A 23,623-nucleotide genomic window follows, 5' to 3' on the forward strand; every position below is an offset into this window, starting at 1 on the left:
GATATCTACCCCACCAGAAGTGTGCGGATCCAGCACTTTGCACCAACACCACTTCATCTCCACCACTCCGCAGCAAAGACCCAATGACCCTTCGTGACACCTCTGCTCCTCAGCACTGGAAATGACGCCACATCGGATCCAGCGACGCCGTGATCCCCGACTCCGTGCACTTGCTTGTTTCCTCATTTTCACAAGGTACTGTACTTGGGGGTCCGTGTGACTCCGTGATCGGCACCACTAGTGTCGGATTGTTGGGAACAACTCTGTCACAACGCTGTGATATCACCTAATCGAACATTTGTGTTTCTAAGCGCTATCTTGAAGTTTAATCTTGTAAAAATTCATAACTTGACTTGTGTATGTTGGATCTTTGTCATTTCAGTCTTGTTTTGTTGGCTATTTTTCTAAATCTGTGTGATGTCCATTTTGTATTGTTTCACTGCATTACTGTGTGTGTTGGTACAAATACTTTCCACATTGTCTCTAGGTTAAGCCTTTCTGCTCGTGCCAAGCTACCAAGGGGGTGAATGAGGGTTCACAGAGTGTGGTTCTCATTTGCCCTGACTAGAGTGAGGGTCCTTGCTTGGACAGGGGTCAACCTGACTGCCAGCCAGAGACCCAATTTCTAACATCCTTCACCTTATGAGAATTGTGTTCAGTCAAATATTTTCCTTCTTTATAAATTGGACTGGGATTTATATAGTGGTTGTTTTACTTTTTAACTGTTTTGGCACTTTTAATTGCTTGACACATTTTTTAAGTTAAGCCTGTCTGGTCTGTGCCATGGCTACAAGGGCATGAGTTCAAGTTTAATTACTAAAACATTTACTAGACCTAAGAAGAATAGTGACATTGGTACTTGTGATGGACTATTATACACTGCAACTAATAATTAGGGCTGGGCGGAACTCAAAAAATTTGACTCTTCAGAATTCTGTGGTGTTAAATAAAAACCTTGCAAGATTCTAATCTACCAATTGCTGGATAGAGGAATGTTGCACTGCTGTCATTGTGATTTAGCACCGGGAGTGTGTTCTGTGGTGACAAACCAGCGCAAATGGCACCACACGGCATGCCAAAGGACATAGCTACTTGAGTTGATTTTGCTGCCGCTTGAATAGATTTTCTACTTCAGCGGCAGCATTCTGACCATGAAGAGCTGTGACTATCCGCTACCACCTACTCTGGAAAAATCTTGCTGGATGTCCTCCTGGTGACTGAAAATCACACTAGAGGACACCAAATTTTGCTCACACCTGCCAATGTACCATTTTGTAACCATGCACAAGAACAAATTCTGCCACACAGTGATTGGCAGAATTTTGCCAGAATTGTTACAAGTCTAATGCGGAATCTGCAAAATTCCACTAATTCAGGCGGTGACACACTGATACACTGCTACTAATAATCCACTTTCTCACAGGGAGAATACAGGTCTGTGTGTAAATAGAAGGTATAGTGATTTCGAGAAAGTACATTTGTGATTTAGCTTTAAATGTGAGTGTTGAAAAGTGCATCCTCCACATTAAAGTGTGTTTTAAGTTAGGCTTTGACACACCAGTGAAACCCTCCATATTAAAGTGTGCTTTAATTTAGACTTTGACATGCCAGCGAAACTTATGGGTACATCCAGGTCTCTTGGGTGAATACATCAGCTGTTTAGTTGACCATTACATTGTGAGAAAGTAGCCTCTTTCTAGCCTTGTTACCCCTATTTTTGGCCTGTTTGTGAGTATATGTCAGGTGTTTTCGCTGTCTCACTGGGATCCTGCTAGCCAAGGCCCAGTGCTCATAGTGAAAACCCTATGTTTTCAGTATGTTTGTTATGTGTCACTGGGACCCTGCTAGTCAGGACCCCAGTGCTCATAAGTTTGTGACCTATATGTATGTGTTCCCTGTGTGATGCCTAACTGTCTCACTGAGGCTCTGCTAACCAGAACCTCAGTGGTTATGCTCTCTCTTTACAAATTGTCACTAACAGGCTAGTGACCAATTTCACCAATTCACATTGGCATACTGGAACACCCTTATAATTCCCTAGTATATGGTACTGAGGTACCCAGGGTATTGGGGTTCCAGGAGATCCCTATGGGCTGCAGCATTTCTTTTGCCACCCATAGGGAGCTCTGACAATTCTTACACAGGCCTGCCACTGCAGCCTGAGTGAAATAACGTCCACGTTATTTCACAGCCATTTACCACTGCACTTAAGTAACTTATAAGTCACCTATATGTCTAACCTTTACCTGGTAAAGGTTGGGTGCTAAGTTACTTAGTGTGTGGGCACCCTGGCACTAGCCAAGGTGCCCCCACATTGTTCAGGGCAAATTCCCCGGACTTTGTGAGTGCGGGGATACCATTACACGCGTGCACTACACATAGGTCACTACCTATGTGTAGCTTCACAATGGTAACTCTGAACATGGCCATGTAACATGTCTAAGATCATGGAATTGCCCCCCCCAATGGCATCCTGGTATTGGGGAGACAATCCCATGATTCCCCGGATCTCTAGCACAGACCCGGGTACTGCCAAAACTGCCTTTCCTGCGGTTTCACTGCTGCTGCTGCCAACCCCTCAGACAGGTTTCTGCCCTCCTGGGGTCCAGCCAGGCTTGGCCCAGGAAGGCAGAACAAAGGACTTCCTCAGAGAGAGGGTGTTACACCCTCTCCCTTTGGAAAAAGGTGTCAGGGCTGGGGAGGAGTAGCCTCCCCCAGCCTCTGGAAATGCTTTGATGGGCACAGATGGTGCCCATCTCTGCATAAGCCAGTCTACACCGGTTCAGGGATCCCCCAGCCCTGCTCTGGCGCGAAACTGGACAAAGGAAAGGGGAGTGACCACTCCCCTGACTTGCACCTCCCCTGGGAGGTGCCCAGAGCTCCTCCAGTGTGCTCCAGACCTCTGCCATCTTGGAAACAGAGGTGCTGCTGGCACACTGGACTGCTCTGAGTGGCCAGGGCCAGCAGGTGACGTCAGAGACTCCTTCTGATAGGCTCCTCCAGGTGTTGCTAGCCTATCCTCTCTCCTAAGTAGCCAAACCTCCTTTTCTGGCTATTTAGGGTCTCTGCTTTGGGGAATTCTGTAGATAACGAATGCAAGAGCTCATCAGAGTTCCTCTGCATCTCTCTCTTCACCTTCTGCCAAGGAATCGACTGCTGACCACGCTGGAAGCCTGCAAAACTGCAACAAAGTAGCAAAGACGACTACTGCGACCTTGTAACGCTGAGTCTGCACCACTCAGCTTCAAAACATACACCAATGGTGTATGATCGAGTCTCAAAGTTAACTAATCTTGCTAAAATCCACAATTAACATCATAGGTGCACCAATCAAAAATCAGTTTGGGAACTCCAAGTATTATTTCCTCTGAAGGAATTTTTTTCCTGTTCATTTCGAGAACCGATTCTTTTTCACCAACAAAATCCTGAAATGCTCTGTCAGAGTACCACCGATGACAGGCGCCAGGCCAATAGAAGCCTGCCATTGTTCTTCATCCTTGGGTGCCATGATCTCCTGATGGCTCTTACCTGATCTTTTTTGGACTGCCAGCCTCCTCTACCACTTTCCCTTACAGATGGTCAACCCTGTTACAGAAATAGGTCAGACACAGAATCCGACTGTCTATTTTGAACCTCGTCATTGTTGCCATTGAAAAATGTGGGATCTTTAAAATGTAAATCTTCTCCTTGTCCCTGACAAGGGTAACTCCTCAAGCTGTTCTTGAACCCCATAGGGTCAAGCCAATTGGGAAAATTGTCAAATTGATAGAAAACCTTCTCAACACCATTATGAATGCTTTCAAAGACTTTGGATCCAGATGAAGACGAATATGATGGCTGACTGATTACAAGTCCTGTCGACTATTTTCCACAACATATTATCAAAATCAACACCGCTGGTACCCTTCACAGATAATGTTGCACAGATATTCCAATTCTTCAGCTATACATCATGCACATCATTCTTAGAGGAGCATTAATTGACCATCACTTGGCAAGCCCTCCTAGGCTTCTTTTTCCTTGTCAGTAGCGCTGAAAGGAATGGAGCTGAATTGATGGACAAGGATGTGCTCAATAATGTTCCTGTAGGCTATTCAGTACACAGGATAGTATGATAGTCCCCCACAGGATTAAGTACTAGGGTTTCCCAGTGGACTCTGACCATTACTAAATTCATTCCAGGGTTTATGAACTACAACTTTTTATTTCTCTGAACACATGTATAAATTAAAACACATAAATGGCAATAATTAAAATGACTAATACAGAAAAACGTACAAGTACAACAAAATGACTATATATCCCCATGAATACTTAACCATGTAGAAATCCTTTAGCAAGTTACTGTATTTCTCTACTCAATCTGCTAGATTATTTGAAATAAACATTGGCAAAGACAATAATTGGAGCTATATTGGCTTGTTTTCTTATCCAATGCTTTTTATAAAATTTATTTGAAAAAAACATTCCAAGGTGGCTGTCCATGCCACTAGATACATGCGCATGCACCAGCAGCCATCTTGGAATGTCTTGTGTAATAACATTCAACAAACAACAGTCAAAGACTGCTGCATACTTGTCTACAGACAAGCACATGCAGAGGGAGGTGCCCATCTCCGGTTAGTAAAAATATGACCAAAAAAATCATAAATTGCTGTCCATGAGTTAGCATGGGTGTGCATGCCCATGAATGGGTAGCCATTCTTGAACCATAGGTTCCTAAATGGGTGCTGCTTGAAATTCCCACAAGCGATGCAGTACATTGCAAGCAGCAGCAATGGCCCTGAAACAGTGTTTGCGAGGCTGTTGATGTACCAGAAATGTTTGTATTGTTCTTCATGTCACAGTGATCATCTATACGTGACAGTCTATGCATTTTGTTATTCAAAGTACTAGTGGTTCACTGAGAAGCCACATTAAAGTGCATTTAGTAATGGTCAATTAGTCAAAAGGCATGTGGTACAGCCTTGTAAGTTTATGTTTAACAAATGAATTTGTTTCCATCTTATAGTTTATCATGTAATTTAACCATTTACATTAAACAATAGTAGATTTCATAACGAAAAGTATTTTAAAAGCAACGTGCAAATATAGAGAATGTAGTTTTGCACTATATTTGCATGAAAGGGTTAACAAAGTCATTTTGTTTAGAATTTATTGTAACATGAACACTGACAGAGCTTATTATTATTGAATTTATAATCTAGAATGATGACTGTGTATTAGATACACGAATGAATGTGAGTTTTGATTCACTTTGCTTAGCGTAAGTGAGGCCTGCAAGGCCCTCTTTCCTGATTGTGCAAAAAAAATGTTCAGTCATTCTTGTTAACTTCGTTTACCAAAATCCCACCAATACTGCCAAACTCCAACTCCTGGGAGGTGCCTCCATCGTGGGGGTAGGACCCACATAACTATGCTAACGAAAAAATGAAACGGGCACTCACAAGGCATCCATAAAGTTTAATATGCGTGGTGCCTTCCTCGGTGATTGTGGAATGTGACAAACCTTCAAGCTTAATTTCAAGAGTTTACACACGTTGTTCCAGTTACAACCAGTGGCACTGAAAAGGGGACTGACGGCCACTGATCCAAATACTATTCTATGGCTGCCATGATGAAATGGTAATTCCCCTAATTTTTTAAAATGTCAGTACCGGCACTCCACAATATTTCATTAGTTTGATGACTTGAATGCCCAATATTTGATCTCAACCTAATGGGCATGAAGTTGACCGATACTGTTTTACACGCCAACCAATGTTGTTAAATAGCCCCAGCAGTCCACCTTTCATGCATCAGCCACTGGATACTTGTACACGCTTTCCATGGTTTTGCAAAACCCTTCACCAAGCCGCTAAAAATCGGTTTACCCTAGGTGCCAGTAAAATGACTGTACATCCTTGAACTCTCATAGTTCATCACTCCAAGTCAACGGCCACAATTCTCTACAGCAGCGGTTCAGGCAGCTTAAACACATTGGTTTACCAAAATCCCACCAATGCTGCCGAACTCCAGTTCATGGCGGGTGCCTCAGTCGTGGAGGTAGGACCTATGTCAGTATGCCAAAGAATAAAATTAAATGGGGCACTCAGAGGGCATCCATAATGTTTAATATAACTTCCAGAGTCAGACTCCCTTTGGCGTGGTGCCTTCCTCAGTTATTATGAAATGTGATAAACCTAGAAACAAGCTTAATTTCAAGAGTTCTCACACGTTTTTCCAATTACAACCAGTTGCACTGAAAAGGGGACTGACATTCTTGTTAATGTGTACTTTTATTTCGGACATTGTTTTCATGAGAATATTAGCTTGGTAATAGACAATCTATTGTTTTAGACATAGTGAGATTGGGAACCCAACTTTGAGTGCAGTACATTCAGGAACTGTGGAATAAATATGTATAGAAATGTTTCAATTTGCATGAATGAGCTGAGATTGAAGCTATTTCACATGAAGACCCTGGGAACTTTTATTTATGTTGCAGTCTGAGTAGTAAGACTCCTTGACATTGGACATTTTCACCTATTGCATCATATGGAGGGATGGAAGGATGAATCATTGTGCCCTATGTACTTTAATATACCATTCCCCAGATGGATTTGCAGCATTCTGCATTCCTGTGTTCTTCTTCGAGCACTCTCCTAGCTTTCCCCTTGAACAGACACTTTCCCCATCTCACTTGCTGAACCTCTTGGACTATGAGAGGTTTAGCCATCTCTACCCTTTGTCCCTTGAAATGCCACGCTGAGACTTAGAGAGATTTGTTCCCTGACCCAGAAAAGAAGACTCTTGACTGAGCTTCTGAAATGCTGATCATTTATTTTTTTCAAACTTTAGTTTTATGTTTTCCCAGATTTTCTTTCAAGTTCTTTTTGTCATTTTTGCCCACATGTCCCTGACGCAGCACATCGATGATGTGAATTTAGAAATGTGTAGGGTTACCCCTTGTTCAGGGTATTGAATTTAGAATTTAACAGCTAAATGTTTAACAAAATTACACAGTATTTATTCCCTCCTTTCAAGAATTTCTTATTGCTTTTGTGTGTAAAGTGAATTGAATGTCTTGTCTTTTTTTATGTTAATTCGTTTAAGCTTCCTTAGGGGTTTGGATAACCTATAATGATCCTGTATCTTTATAGTCTTGTTTTAAGAATATTGTTCTGAGCCTTAATTTGTAATAAACACCTTTGGACTTTATTTCAGCCTGGAGTTTTCCTTGTGTGGCTACATTGGTCATACTGTCCTAAATTGACTGGTTTTGTAGTTTGATGCCCTTTTCTCCACACCCTTATGCTGGGCCAAAATATGCATTGAAAATTGTTTAAGGCATAGGCCTGCGAAGGAATATGCCTTTTGCCCGAGATTGCAGTAAAGCGTGGTGTTGTGAATTGTTTTGCAGGGTTTATGCAAGTGTGTGGTTATGCACTTGTTGCTAAAAAAAAGTCAGCGGTTTTTGTTCTCAGGTTTGTCTTGGCCTGAGATCCTGGGATAACACAACTGTGTAGAAGACACTTGGTTATTTTATTGTCTGCAGTGAGGTGCTTGTCGTGAGATGTCGTCAACAGTGCCAATAGTTTTCCTTGAGGGAATGTGGGTTTGGTTGGTACAAGGTGAATCCTGAGTGCACATGGGGGATCTGTATCAAACAGAGTGACATTTGCTGGTCAAGTTTCATTTGTTGTGTAATTGGGAAAGCTGCAGTCGGAAAGTGTATCTTAGTACTGCTTGGCCATCCTATCCTGTAGTGAGCAGACAGGTTGTTGGTTTTTTTGCTTGTGATATTTTGCATTAGGTATGTGTGACAGCTATTGTGTGAGAGACAATTGCACAGCAAACGCTTGCTGCAAGAAGTGTTTGTTGTCATTGTGTGTTGCACTGGTATAGGTCGGTTGGTGTGAAGCCACACCAGTATTGGTAGATAGTGCAGCGCTGCTATTGGTTGAGAACATCAACAAGAGGATTGTGGGATTGAAGTTATTTCCTGATTCAAAGAAAAAGTTATTGTGATTCATTTGATCAAAAATGAAGTTCTTCAAAGCATTAAAAAGTGCATTAAGGGGAGATGAGTTTATTCCAGTGAGAAAGGCTACAGATACCCCAGCCGGAGGAACTGTAAGTCATTAAGTTATGTCAGGAAAAAGTTTTTATGCATGATTGTGGTTTGAGTAATGTAACAAAATTACTGAGAAAGAAGGTGCATTAGCATTTCCTCGATGTGGAATTTTTAATATAAGAATTCTTGAGAACATGAGGAGTGTACTTTAAGAGACAAAACTGCCTCTGAGACCTACACAATTTGGAGCACAATATATTTGGGAACACATAGCACAAATGAAACTGAAAAATAAGTTGCAGAATAGAATGCAGAAAGCAATAAATACACTTGCCGAAACAAGATGGGATAATGAGCCAAAAGCTTGGAGAACAGTAAATTATTGAGGGAACAAGATTAGTCCAGCTATTTATTGTAAAGAAGGAGAAGGCACTAAATCAAAGAGAAAACAGAAAATACAACATATACTGAAAAGAAGAAGACTGAGACATACAAGAGTGATTCAGATGATGAACTTATAAATGAGATTTTGTTAAATTATCCGCCTCCATATCATTCTGTAGATGTATGAACACCAAGTGAAGCTGCATGAGATGTAACCCCTAATGTGCCGACTGCTCCAGTTCCACAAACACCGAATCAGATAGTGCCAAATATATCTACAAGCTCAGTATCACTGATTCCTAGTGTGAATCAACCTTTTCAGAGCTTTGGCACAATTCAGCCCATACAAAGTCCTAGTGTGAATCAGTCAGTGCAGGCACCTTATGTGAATCCGCCAACACAGAATTTTGGCTCGAATCAGTCTGTGCAAAATGTTAGTCCAAGTCAATCTGCGCTTTGTCAGGGTGAAGTGTATCAATTACAATTACACAGAACCAAATGAATTATATTAATCCAAATGCTTTAACAGTTCCTGTTACTATAGGTATAGTTGTTCCTTTGTGTGCTCCAGGTATGTCTGAGAGTAATGCGCATTCATTAAGGGCCATATGTAGCAAGCGGTTTGCATGTCGCAAACTGCGAAAAACGCAGTTTGCGCCATGCAAACGGCCTCCTGCGATGCTCATTCACAAATTGCAAGTCGGTACTGACTCTCAATTTGTGAATGCGACTCGCAAATAGGAAGGGGTGTTCCCTTCCTATTTGCGACTCGCATCACAATTCAGAATTGCTTTGTGACCGTGAATGCGGTCGCAAAGCAACTTGCAGTTACCACCAGTGTCACACTGGTGGTAACTCATTCGCAAAAGGGAAGTGGTCCCCATGGGACCCCTTCCCCTTTGTGAATGTCGACAAAAATATTTTTTCAGAGCAGGCAGTGGTCCTATGGACCACTGTCTGCTCTGAAAAAACAAAACCAGATGGTTTTGGAAGTTTTTTCATTTTGCAACTCGTTTTCCTTTAAGGAAAACGGGCTGCAAAATGAAAAAAAAAAATACTTTATTTATAAAGCAGTCACAGACATGGAGGTCTGCTGACTTCAGCAGGCCACCATCCCTGTGAGTGCAGGGACTCGCTATGGGGTCGCAATATGCGACCCACCTCATTAATATTAATGAGATGGGTCTTTGTGACCCCATAGCGAGTCGCAGTCGGTCTGAGACACCGTACTGCATCCGGATTTGCGATTCGGAAATTGGGAGTCGCACCGACTTGCAATTTCCAGATCGCAAATCCGGACCTTCCTACATCTGGCCCTTAATGTCCTGATTGTTCCCGATACCTCAGCTACATTCAATGAGATGACACAAAACAGTATACAGAGATCAGCATTTCCAAATGACTCAAGAATGGAGGGAATTCATTCTCTTCTGAGACAATTAACCCCTACACGGATTTCGGATCCAACTTCAATGACAGGCAAGACAGGTTTTACTCCTGATGTGAGGTTTTCTCACACATCTTCACCTTATTTTGTGCCCAGATGAGAGCGGGTGCCAAACATTAATTGTAGTACCCCACAAGGAGTAATACTTTTTAATACACCAGAAATAAATGTCTGTTACAAGTAACCAGATTCAGCAAATTGTGGCTCCTTCAAGAGCAGAATAGTTGCAAAAAAATTCAGTGAGTTTGCAAGGTTTCACTACACAGCAATTAAATGATTGGCTAAATAATCTGAGTCCTGAAGGTGCAACAGGTGTAACAAATTGTAGTGCAAAAGCAGATAATATTCCCGAGAGAGAATCATCATTGAATGTGTTCAGATTAAAATTGGAATTAAATTAAATGATATTGGGAACTTTAGCCACTGCTCAATTAGAGATTTACACAGAGGACAAACTGCCATTCATGTGCAAAGACATTACCAAAGGTGCAGGACAGGCATACAAAAGATTACTTGAAGCAACCAAAAAATATGATGTTGATTTGGAGAAATCAAAGCCCTACAATATTAGAGTTTAGTGACATGTATGTAGCTAACATAGGATCCCCTGGAATGAAATGTAAATTAAATAATTAATCACGTATTTCAAGAAATGGGGACTGTTAGATAAGTGGGAAGGTAGATCGTGAGCAAAAGAGATTAGAAGAAAACAAAACCAGATGTGCCTTCAGCAGAGGAAATCAAGCTGAGGCTAATGTGAAAATGCTTCCTATGAGAGATATACCAGGTGGAGGTTATGTCCATGAACCTTGAAATAGAATGATATTTTGTCCTTTACAAATGATTATCCAAATTTGAGAGAGAAGTCCGTGGAATGGTTTAAGCAGGCAGAAAGGTTTGTGAAACTTTCAAAGTGCCTATATAAAAGATCAAATAAAAAAGAAGAAAACCTAAATAAAAATGGCCCACTTTGCCCCGCCAGTCCCTGGCATTGAAGGAGACTAATATCTATGTGGGTAAGAACATTGTGGCTGGGCAGAGTTGTTTCACTCGCACAGAAAAGAATCAAGGGCTAAAATGTGAAGTGTGTATGTATACATAAGTATTTGAAATCTTTTGGGGGAAAAAAGGGTCTTGACTAACGGCAGATGTACAAATCTATGAAAGGTAATGTGTGTAGTTTCCCCACATCTCCCTGTGCCGAGTTTTTGTTTAGTGACCATAGCGTCTGTGTCTAGGACTCAAACAGAAACAAGCAAACAAGCATTGTAGTTTCAGTCTTAATTCTGCATTTCAACAGTAGCCTCTGTGTGCACTCTGTCATTTTGCTTGCCATCCCCCTTTCCTCTTTAATTGAAATATGGACCCATGGTATGAATAACTCTGGATGAACTGAAAAGTGAATATATAAATTATATAAACTAAAGAGAAACAGTTTACAAACTGTGATCTTCAGGGGATGCCCAAAATGGTGGTGAAAGCAGAAGTGTTTTCTCTTGGCTCCACACCCATTCTCCTGAACCCACCAGAGAAACAACACCGATCCTAATACTGAAACAAAAGAACAAACATTTCCTGATGAGGGATGAATAGAATTGGGTTATTGCCTCACGGGCTGTTGAAGATTGACAGGACAGGTCATGAGGCCGGCAACTGGGATGGCTGCTGCTGCTGGATATTGAGGGTCCCTCTGCAGCAGTCTTGGTTACTGGAATTCTGAGCCCATTCATTCACTTGTGGGCTGGTGGAGCCAGCAGAAAAGCTTGGGACGGCTCTCAAACTCCAAAAATTATTGCAAGGAACAGGCTCCTGGGCCGTAAGGAGAAAGTAGAGGTGCGGCTGGCTGCTCCCAAGTCCTGCATAGAAGAGGGACAGAAGAGAGGGACTGAATATCCCCAGGATGGATGCTAGCAGACCTGGGGCACCCAAACATGGCAAAACATTTATAAAAGTCAGACAGCAAAGACAGCAAAGATGTGTGCCCTGTGCTCCAAGCACACTGAAAGCTCTACTGGATCAGGGAAAAACACTTCTGTCTCTTGGAGGGAGTTGTGAATCAGGCTTGAAAAGTCAGGGTGCTAAATGTGGTGCTTTGAAGAAGTGTGATTTTAAGATTACCTCTGGGTGGTACACACTTAGGGGCAGGTTTACGAAAAAGTGGCACAATGTATCAAATCACTTTGCTGCATTGTACTGCGTCACTTGGAAGCTGCAGGAATGTGCCGTATTTAAGGAATATGGCACAGTCCGGTTCTTTCCTCCCGCACTGGTGCACAACGGACTGCCTATGGCCAATGCAGACACCCTTGTACCATGATGGCTTCCCCTAGCCTCATAGACATGTTTGCAAGGAATGTGCGAGTTACACAACAGAGGCACAACAGGATCATAAATATGCCCCTTAGGACTGAATCCTGTGGCTGACATCTACACCCTCCAGACCAGTGGGGTGTAGGCCTGGCAACTAGATGTAATCTAGATATGTTCCTACTACCTCTTGGCCAGGGAGCTCTTGACCTGGAGAGAGGTAGGTCAGTGTGGTGGAATCCTTGTGTTATCAGAGAGTTATTGTGCTACCTGATCATATGCCTCCTATAAAAAGTGTTCAGAGGGGTTGTGGGAAAGCCATCCTTTTAGCCGGGTTACCCCATTATTTTTTCGTCACTGATACTGGTGGTGATTGGCTCTGACTGTGCCATGGGCTCTGCTCTGATTTAAAAGGTATATGGTATTATTACAATTGGAACTAACAGACCGCTGTAAGTCCCTAGTAGGTAATAGGATGAGGGGGATGCAAACTGCCTATATGTCCCTAGTATTTAATAGGACTGGGAGGTTTAGAGGCCCAGCACATTTCTTGCGCTGGAATGTGCACTGCTGTGTTGCCTGCTATAATTTTAAAAGGCAGCCCTGCCTTGCAGACTGCCGTTAAAAAGTAAAATGTGTGCAAATTCCTCTTTGGAGTTTAAGGTACTTCCATAGTGGTAATCTACCTTATTTTTAGATATGTCACCCCTAAGGTCTCTCCTAGGTGCCAGTTGAATTTATCATAACTATTGCAGAAAATAAGTCATAAGACTTTCTTTTCTGCCAAAATTCAGCCTTCTAGCATCCTCTCCTCATTGGTCAGCCTTAGCAGGATTAGCAATGCTGCTTTGATGAGGTTATGCATAGAGCAGAGGATATCTGGTTGGGGGAGCTCTGCAGCTGCAGAGCACAGGCAAAAAAGGGGGGCTGAGTAAATCAAACTGGGCTTCAAAGAAAACAGGACAGAAAGGAATGCCAGCCAAGCATACACTCTCTTCGTGTACCCCACAGCCAGATGGCAGGCCAAGGAATTTAATTTGCAGATGGCCTGAAGGGGGAGTGTTGATGGGAATGAGCCACACCAATAGGCTGGTTTAGCCAGGTCTTACTCTGCTGGAAAGGAATCCACCATCTTGAATTTTTGGAGGAAGCTGTCAAGCTTTTGGGCGGCATCCTGCATTTCATCGGACAGGGATGCCCCCTGCTTGTCCCCTCAGACCACCTAATAAATATTTGAAAGCTGCATAGCAACTCAGATCTGCTGCCTGAACCTACAAGGACAAAAACGACAGCCCTGCTGGAACCCTGGTCTGCACCCAAAGGACTGATCTTTGAAGGATTGCTCCTACTGCACACTGAGAACTACAGCCCTGAGGACTTTGGCCCTCATTATGAACATGATGGTCCGTTCCACACCGCCGGTGGGGGTGGTAGAAACCGCCAACAGAGAAGCGTCCCGGACTGCCAAATAATGAACCAAACGAAACACACACATCCTGTGCACCACCCACCGCCAGGAAATGAGTCCCGCTGACGACAGCTGAGTCCGCCCACAGGCCGTCGGATAGGCCCAACCCGCCCATCAAATTATGAACCACTCTTCCGCTGCCAGTTCCGGGGCGGGAACCACCACCACACAAAGCCAGGTGGAAAAAAAACAAAAAGAAGGAAACACTCACCGGAGGTCAACAGAACGTGCAGCGGCAGCCATGGACAGAGAGCTGCAGATCATGCCAGCCTTGCTCCTTGCCATATATCTACACGATCGAGACCGCCGACGAAGACGACGGCGGTAAGTACCGCAACCTATGACACAAGGGAGGGAAGGGCAAAGTTACATACCCACCCACTCCACCTACCCCGCAACACCCCCCCAACCCTTCCCAGCAGCACAAGTCAGACACCCCACACCAAGAGGGACGTACCCGACCGAAGGCCACTGCAACTTGGCCATTGTACATACAATAGCCCCATACCCATAAATAATGTAAACAAACACCAGGGTGGAACTGTGTGCAGCCCAAACACAGGCCACACCAAAACTTTATTATGTAGCTCAGTGAGCGAAATGGTGCTAACAGGGCCAATGGGCAGTCCTTCAAAAGTAATTTGTCCTTGGCCACAACTGGCCACAGCTGACTCCCACAAGTGCTGGGTACTCCACTGAAAGGGGCACCATATGGGGATCCAGGCACCTCACGGAAGGGGGGGTGGGGATTTATGATGGGGGTGGGACTTTGACTTGCGTGAGAAGGTTGGAGGGAGGGTGGACTTCTCCTTTGAAGAGGGTGGGGGCTGTTTGGCTCAGGTGGAGCTGATGGCTTAGACTCCGAGCGGGCCTTCTTCTTCACCGGAGAAGGGGCACGGGAATGGGAAGGCTGGACCGGGGTGGGCTGCGTTGTGGAAGGAGCGGAAAGGGCAAGGATGTGGGCACGTTTCGGGACAAGACGGGGTGGGCCAGTGGGTTCAAACAGGTCTGCACGGGAGAGGCAACTTTTTTGGGCGCAATTGGGGTGGGTGTGGATGAGGGCGTGGGAGTGGAGGCAGAGGGAGTTAATGTATGGGGTGTAGGTGTGCATGTAGTGGGTGCAGGTGACTGCTCAGTATGCTGTGGTGTGGTGGATGTCTGATGTGTGAGTGTCTTGGTGCGTTTGTGTGTTTTGGGAGGTGGGGGTGGACACAGTGGGAGAAGACAGACAGCTAGTAAGGATGTATGTTGGGTGGGTGTCTGCAAGTAGGGTGAGTGTGCTGCATGTGTCAACTACAGTGGAGGTGGTGAGTGCAGGTGTGGCGTATGAGGTGCATGTGGGGCTGTCTGCTATTGTGGTGAGTGCAGGAAGAGGAGCAATAACAGTGAGTGAAGGTGCGGTGCATGAGGATGTGGATGTAGAGGGGACAGACAGGGAGGCGGCGGAGGCGGGCACACTGGGGGAAGTGGACGTTGTTGTGTGTGCAGGTGTCTGTTGGCTGTGTGAATGCTTGTGGTGGGAGGTGTGGTGCTTGTGTTTGGAAGTGTGCTTCTTGTGTGTTGATGTGCCTGTAAGCGGGTCTGATTGTGTGCTTTGGACGGGTGAAGGGAGTGGGGTGCTGGAAGGGGTAGAGGAGGTTGGAGGGGGGACGGAATGGCCAGGGAAACTGGCTGCCGTCCAAGAGGAGGCCAGAGCCTGAAAAGATCTCTGTAGGGCAGACACAGCACCCTGAATGCCATCCAGATCGGGATTGGTCTGCTGCACCTCATAAGCCAGACCCTGGATGGCATTGACGATGGTTGTCTGCCCTACAGAGATGGTTCTCAGGAGGTCAATAGCCTCCTCTGTGAGGACATCAGGGCTGACTGGGGCCGGGGAGGAGGTGCCTGGGGCAAAGGAGACGCCCACCTTCCGGGGTGGGCGGGCACAGGCAACTCAGTGGGGAGCAGAAGGGAGGGCGCTGATGGTATGGGGGATGGCGGAAGACCCCCAGGGCCCGTACCTCCTTGGCGATGGCATGCCAATGTGCCCTCTTCTGGTGGGCACTGACCTAGTAAGGTGACACCGAAATGGAACACAGAGGTCAGGCACTTGCACAATGGCAACAGCTGGCAGATTGTCAGACATAGGACAGACAGTACTCCCAGACATGCAGGACAGTGGCACACAGCATTCCATGCACCAAGCCCAATCCTGGCTCACAGGAGCACACATCTGTGCAATCCACTCCATCCATCACTCATGCAGTACCCCCAAAAAACGGACTCACCTGTACCTCTGGCCATTAGTAGAGTCTTCGGTACAGGGGCAGGACCCCTTCCACCAGTTACTCCAGTTCTTCCTGGGTGAAGGCCAGGGCCCTTTCCCCTGCACCATGTGGAACATCCATAGCCAGAGGCAGGCAACAGCAGTACACAGAGTGGAGTACTTGTCCGCACAGGATCAGGGAGTCAAGTGATCAAACGATGACGAACGCACGTACGTTCCACGGCGGTATGCACTGTCACCGCCGGCGGCGATCGTGATACGCCAGGATTCCACATTGGCATCCATGTTAGCCAATGAGGGTGGGAACAGCGGTCAACACCGCTGTACGCTGTGATGTCAACCGCTAGCAGTATTAGGTCATTTCCACAACGAAGGGGCAGAACTACAGTGGGCAGACATTCTGACATCTCCTACGAATCTTGAAATTCATATTACTCACAATGCTGGGCCTACTAGCCATAAGAAGCACCTAGGCCTCTATCCTTTGAGTATATAATCACACATGATTTACTCCGTTCCCTCCTAGTGATGTACATGTACATCTGTCAGGTTGCCGTTATTGTACAGACACTACTATGAAGAATGCAGTGCATGTATGTAGCAAATATGCCAGTGTATGTTTGCACATCACTCCTTTTTCTTACCCCTAATAGGTACCGACCCTTGTGGCGTGGAAGGGCACCATCAGTGTACAGATCACTTGTGGATATGGTGAACATGGTGGAGCGTCAGATCATAATCACCTACAGACTCACACGTGCAATTATTCATGACCTATGTGCATTACGGGATCCTGCACTGACTCCCGGAAATCATAATCAGCATGCCATTCCAACTGAGGTGCAGGTGCTCTCCGCACTCCATTTCCTGGCCACAGGCTCTTTTCAAGTGACAGTGGGCATGGGTGCTGGTTTCTCACAGCCAATGTTCAGTCAGGTACTGACAAGATTTTTGAATGCATTTGTACAACATCTACAATCCTATTTGCGATTCCCCCAGAGTGCTGACCTCCATGCCATCAAGTCTGACTTCTGTGCCTTTGCAAACATTCCCCATGTCATAGGTGCCATCGATGGCACCCACATAGCTATCATCCCCCCAGGAGTGAGTGAACAGGTGTACAGAAACAGGAAGAACTTTCACTCCATGAACATCCAATTGGTATGTACTGCAGACCAGTACATATCCCATGTGAATGCCATGTTTCCGGGTTCTGTCCATGATTCATCTGATTTGAGGAACAGTAGTGTGCCACAGAAGATGGAACAACTACAAGAGGACAGAGGGTGGATCATAGGTAAGTTTGCCTGTCACTCACTGACACATTGCTGAGAACCAGCCTGTCTGACTAAGGAGCATAACAATGACGACTCTGTATCGCACCATTTCTCAAGGTGATTCTGGCTGTCCAAACTTGCGTTGGCTCCTGACACCAGTGAGGAATCCCAGGACAGATGCAGAGAAGAAATACAATGAGGCCCATGGACGTACTAGGAGGGTGATAGAGAGTACTATAGGGCTCCTGAAGACTAGATTCCGGTGCCTACATATCTCTGGGGGTTCCCTGGCCTATGGGCCTGATAAGGTGTGTAGAATAGTGTTGGCCTGCTGCCTGATGCACAACGTGGCAGTGAGACATTCAATCCCCCTTTTGAAGGTGGAGTGTGCTATAGATCCTGATCAGTTACCTCAGAGAGGTGAGGAGAGTGATGGTGAGGATGAGGAAGGGGAAGATGTCAATTCCAGGAACCAACTGATACAACTCTACTTCCAATAACTGTGTGGGACTTAAGCCAGTAAATATGGTTAGTGACTGATACTGTAAGTGTGCCATGTCATCTAGGGGGAATTGGTCATGATAGGCGAGACATGAACCTCTTCAGCATGGTACTGACAGACAATATATGCATTCCCTCCTTGCCTAATTTGAAACAAACATTAGCACCACCATGCACAAATTGACAATAAAGTTGTTCCCTGCCAGTTGCATCCATACTCCACTTTGTTCAACATTGAAGACAGGGGACAGTGTTACAGGTGAGATATGTGGTTTATTGGTGGAATACAGTCATATGTGCTATGTACAGTGATGGAAGTCGTAATGGTTGGGTGTCCTCAAAACCGACTTGGTGGCAGGCGTGTTTGATGTCATAGGTGGGTCCTATTTGTAGTTTAGTACTTTATTTAGCCCTCAGCTAAGTGTTGTTGGTGAAAGGATGGGATGGTTGCTTGGCAGTAGCAGCAGTGTCAATTGTTGGAGTGGGGCTTGTTCTTAGCTGGGTTGGCCTGAGACTACGTTTGGGCACCTGCTGTGGAGCTTCTTGGGGTGGCATGGTTGGCCCTTGTAATTCCTGGGAGGGTATTTCCTGTGCTGTTTCAGCTGCTTGGGTCATCTGTTGCTGGTTGTCCAGGGTTGTTGTGGGGGCCTCTTGTCTGGTGTGGGTGTCTGATTGTTTGTTGACCAACTGCAGCAGTGCTCCAGCAATGGTGGCCATTGTGGCATTGTGTTCTTTCCACTGCTCCATGGCCTGTTGGTGTTGTTCCAGCTGCATCCTCTGACTTTTCTCCAGGGTGGATACAATCTGTGCCAACCTGTCTTGGGTATGTTGGTAGGCCCCCAATACCTCTGCAATGACGTCCTGGGCTGCTGCATCTATCCGGTGCCCTACCCCCTGACCCACTGGGGCACTTGACCTTGCCCTGGCCCCCTGTGCCGGTGTCCCCTGCGTAGGTCTTGACATGCCACTTGTACTGGGGCCCTCGTCTTCCTGCATGTTGGAGGTGGGAGACTGTGGCCTCTTTAGCAGTGTTCCACCTATTTGTGCCCTGAGTCCACTGGTGTGGGTACGCCTTCCCTGGCCTGCTGGTCTTGGCTGGGTGTTAGGGGTGACACTGTTTTCCTGGGTGGGGCTGCTGCACGGTGAGCATCCAGGGCTGGGTGAGGGGCCTGCCTGCTCATCAGTGTCCAGGGATCCTTCACCAGTGTCCTGTGATGTGCCTCTGTCTCCCTGGAGTGCTGTGGCACTCCTTGTCCCCTCCATTAGGGTTGCATGGGTGGTGGTGCCTGTTGGTGGACATAGAAAGGTATGTTACATATGCATGAGGGTTTGAGGTGTACTGAACTGTGCAATTTTGTGCTGGTGTGCCTTTCAGTGGCCTTCTAGGGTGCCTTTGTGAGATGGTCATTGCATTTAGTGGCAGTGGTGGGGTTACATTGTGGTGGTGGTTATTATTCCATTGTGGGTACGTGCAGGGGTGGGTGGCTGTGCACAGCGGGAGTGATGTGGGCCTGGTAGTGAGTTGTGGGTGATGCAGGGTGGTGGATGTGGTGGGTAAAGGCTGGGTGGGGTGTGGGTCTAGGTGGGTGTGGGTGGGGTGGGGTGCTGCGTGCATTACAGGTATGGTGTATATGGGGTAATTCTAGATGACTTACCCGAGTCCATTCCTCCAGGGAGTCCAGTGAGTCCCTCTGGGTGCAGGATGGCGAGTACCTTCTCCTCCCAGTCTGTGTAGTCGGGTGGTGTTAGTGGCGGTCCTCCCCCAGTCTTCTGGACTGAGATGTGGTGCCTGGATGCCATGGCCCGGACCTTCCCCCGCAGGTCGTTCCATTTCTTGCGGATGTCGTCCCTGGTGCATGGATAGTGTCCCACTGCATTCACCATGTTCACAATGGTCTGCCACAGCTCCTTTTCCGTGTGATGGGTGTGTGCTGCACCTCGGACCTGAATATTTGTGGCTCCACTTTTAGGATCTCGTCCACCATGGTCCTTAGCTCCCTTTTGGTGAAGCGAGGATTTTTGAGGGGGTCATCAAAGCTGAATCTCATTACTTCATGTCCCTCAGAAATGGTTCTTTCTAATCTGTCAACAATTCAACTCAATTCTGAGGTTGCCCTGCGCTATTTTTGTTGTATTTTCAGCATGGATTGCTCCAATACACGGAATTGTGCCTGAGCACGTGAGGGTTCTCGATGCCTTGCACTCTAGACCTTAAAGTAGGCCTTATATGTATTTTTTCTCTTCATAATACAGGTATCAATGGTTTGGTTTGGTGTTCAGTGTCTGCTGATTATGGAATATTTCTAGTGAGCTGAACTAATATAGTTGTACTGTTGTGGCTGCTTGATTCCACGTTCATGATTTGTGGGAATGGTAATCACATTTTCTACAGTGTCAGCTTCAGGCTGACATGATGTTTGACCCACAACCTCAGTTTCTGGGTCTATAGTATGAGCAGGTTGAGTTGTTGTAGTTTTAAACAAATGAAAGCTAAAATCACACCTAAGTGCAGATCTATTACCACTATTGGCTATCATTGGTGCTTTGTGCTATTTGGTACTATTTCGACTTAGAACGTTAAAAACATATCTCCAGTTCCCCTTATTGCATTTTTGTAATTTTGGGGTCATTTCATTTATTACATTGTACTCTATTTATTCAATTCAGTTTTGATTTTTTTTGTGCTTATATTTCACCTTTATGACTGTTCGGGTAAGCAAAATACTATAACACATTGCCCATGTTAAGCCTGTCATCAGCCAAATAACATATGGCTCTTCATTTTCAGCTAAAACATAGATTTGATTAAATAACTAATATCAAATTGTTTGTTACATAAGCATAGAAAAGTGGGGCAGATGGACACAGCAAGCAAGCCTTAGGAGGAAAAGCATTAAAACAAAAGTATCAGGTTTGAAGAAAGATAATTACTCTTATTACACCTTTCCTCACTATTACTGATAGAAGATATCATAAGTATATTTTAAACAATATTGTGATTTATATTCTGATATTCAGTGACCATGTTAAAAGTGAATATGTGATTACCAGTGGTTGTTAATATAAAGATAGGTGTGCTTGGAATTAGGTTCAAATAATAGTTAGGAATTAACCTATATGTTTTATTAATGTTATGTTATGTTATATAGCCCTGTAAAGCGGGCATGTGTCCAAAAGCGTCTTGACGCTGGCAACTGCCAAGCAGGATCATAAGTCCAAGGACTTTCTACCTCTCTACTGATTGGAAAATAGGCACCTTTTTAGTGCCTTCCTGAATTGCAGCAGGTTGGCCTGGGAGTTTAAGTGAAATGGGAGGTTGTTCCATACTTTAGTTCTGTACTAGATGAAGCTTCTGCCTCCCCATGATGAACGTTTGGGCTTGGGAACTACTGCATTTTTTTATGATACAGGGACAAAGAGTCCTCCTTAAAATGTACCATTCAAATCTTTGTTTAAAATATTCAGGGCTAACTTCATGGAGTGCCTTATGGGCAATGCTGAAATCCTTGAAGGCAATGCGTTTTCTGATTGGCAGCCTGGGGAGCTGGTACAAAGCCTGGAAGCCGAATGAAATTAAGAAATGCCTAGAAGCATACGAGCTGCTGTGTTTTGCTGATTCTGAAGTTTGTTTGGTAGTCATAGTCACATATTGCTATAAAATGCATTGCAATGATCTATTTTAGATAATACAAGGGCCACCACCACTGTCTTTTGAAGTTCAAACAGAATAAAATACGTTTTTATTGTCCTTAAGGTATAATGAGGAATGAGTGACTACATTAATTTGATCTGTGATGGTCAGTTTGTCTTTGACCATAATGCCTAAATGTTTTACTTTCCTGGCGGGTGTTGGAAGAGATGTTGGAAGGACTTGTAGGCACCACAAGTGGGCCCAGATGGAAGTATTATTGCTAAACAGTAAGACATTTGTCCTACTAGAATCAGGTTTTAGGCAATTGTTTGACATCCACTTGCTCACTTCCATCATGCAGTCATGGAACCTACTGGCTACCTTTTGAATATTGCTTGTAAGGGAGACAATTTGTGTCATTTGCATAAGATATTAGAGAAAAACCAAAAGTGCCAATCAGGCTGGCCAAGGGTATGACATACATATAAAAAAGTGTGGACTCCATGATAACACCTGAGGGATCCCACAGGGGAGTGAAAAAGGTGTAGCTACAAACTCATTAAGGGCCACTGATGGTTTCCTGTCTGTCTGAGAGAAATGATTTTAAAGTAGCCAGTGCAGTGCTCTTGACTCCAATGTAATTGAGGTGATCCAGGAGCACAGAGCTCTTTTTCTGTGTCAAATGCAGCCAACAGATTAAGGAGGATGAGTGCTGCTTTGCTGTCACTGTCCACTGACCTGAATTGAGAAAAATCTAGAAGATGGTTATGATTTTAAAAAGATGATAGTTGCATATTCATCGCTTTCTCTACAGTTTTTTCTGCATCAGGAGGTGGGATATGGGGCAATAACTGCTGTGTTCCTGAGGATGAAGCATGTTTTTTTATTATGAGTAAACAGAGGCTTTTTCCAGGCAATGGGAAAATATCCGGACCTAAATATCTCATTGATGATGTTCAAAAGATATGGAGCATTAGTCTCTGGAATAAGATTTATTATTGCTGGTGGACAGGGGTCTGATGGAGAGCCCTATTTTACTGATTCTATTACTTTAATACTTGTTCAACCATAAGAGGAGTGAATTGATTTAGAGTCTCAGTTATTTTAGGGAGTTTTATGTTAACAGCAACCTCTTGCATGGCTTGCTTGCACAATGAGAATTCATTCTAAACCTCTTCGACTTTAGAATAAAGGAAGTTTGCAAGCTTGTTGTAAAATGATTGATTGCTACTTGATGTATTTCTGTTATTGAGGTTATCTAATGTGTTGACCATCTGAGAAAGTGTTTTGGCTGAGTGTTTTGCTGACTCAGTTTTATCCACATTTAAGTTTAAATTATTTCATTAAGATTTTGAACTCTGAGCAAATCATTGAACAATTATCTTTGCATTTATATTGATTTTGGAACAGCAATCCTAGTTCAGTGGTTTGTAGTATGTAAGAAGGAAGGTGACCTTAGAAGAAAATATGATCTACTAACTAAATTGCTGGCCATATAACCTGTTAATCTGTAATGAAATTTTAAATATGTAAATTAGAAAGTTGTTGTGAAATTGAACGGTGTAAATCTCCATTTGATGTTCAGCACGCCAGTGCTACTCAGACAGAGCAGCACTGCACAAATTCACAAGCATATCTACATGTCTGTTTACTGACTAAGGCCCTCATTACAACCCTGGCGATCGGTGTTAAAGCGGCAGTAACATCGCCAACAGGCCGGCGGTAAAACAAAAATGGGATTACGACCACGGCGGAAACCGTCAACATAGACAGCCACTTTAACATGCCGACCGCCACAGCGGTAGCAACAAACACCGCGGCGGTCCCCACCAACAGACAGACAAAAGACAATGTACCGCCCACAGTATTACAAGGCACCAATCCGCCAGCTTTTCCGGGGCGGTACCAACGACATCAAAAGCATGGTGGAAACAGTACATCGAAGGGGAACCACTCACCTTCCGGCACTCCACGAAGAATCAGGACGCCATGGAGCCCGAATTGCAGATCCTCCCCATGTTGGTGTATCTTCTCATACACCAGGAAGTAGAAAGAAGGCACACAGGGGAGGGGGGAGGTAAAAGAGAGTGACACACACACACACACAACACCCCACCCCCCCACCCTCACCCACAACACCATACACACTAACTCATCCAACAACAGTACTGATACACCCCGTCACCCCTTGAAGAATCCAAGGACAAAAGGAAATGAGTCCAACCAGTGTTATATTGGAACATTCAGATATAGCAATAGAATTTCAAATAATCAGTATATACA

This window comes from Pleurodeles waltl, chromosome 3_1 (genome assembly GCF_031143425.1).
Source record: "Pleurodeles waltl isolate 20211129_DDA chromosome 3_1, aPleWal1.hap1.20221129, whole genome shotgun sequence".
Taxonomy (NCBI): domain Eukaryota; kingdom Metazoa; phylum Chordata; class Amphibia; order Caudata; family Salamandridae; genus Pleurodeles; species Pleurodeles waltl.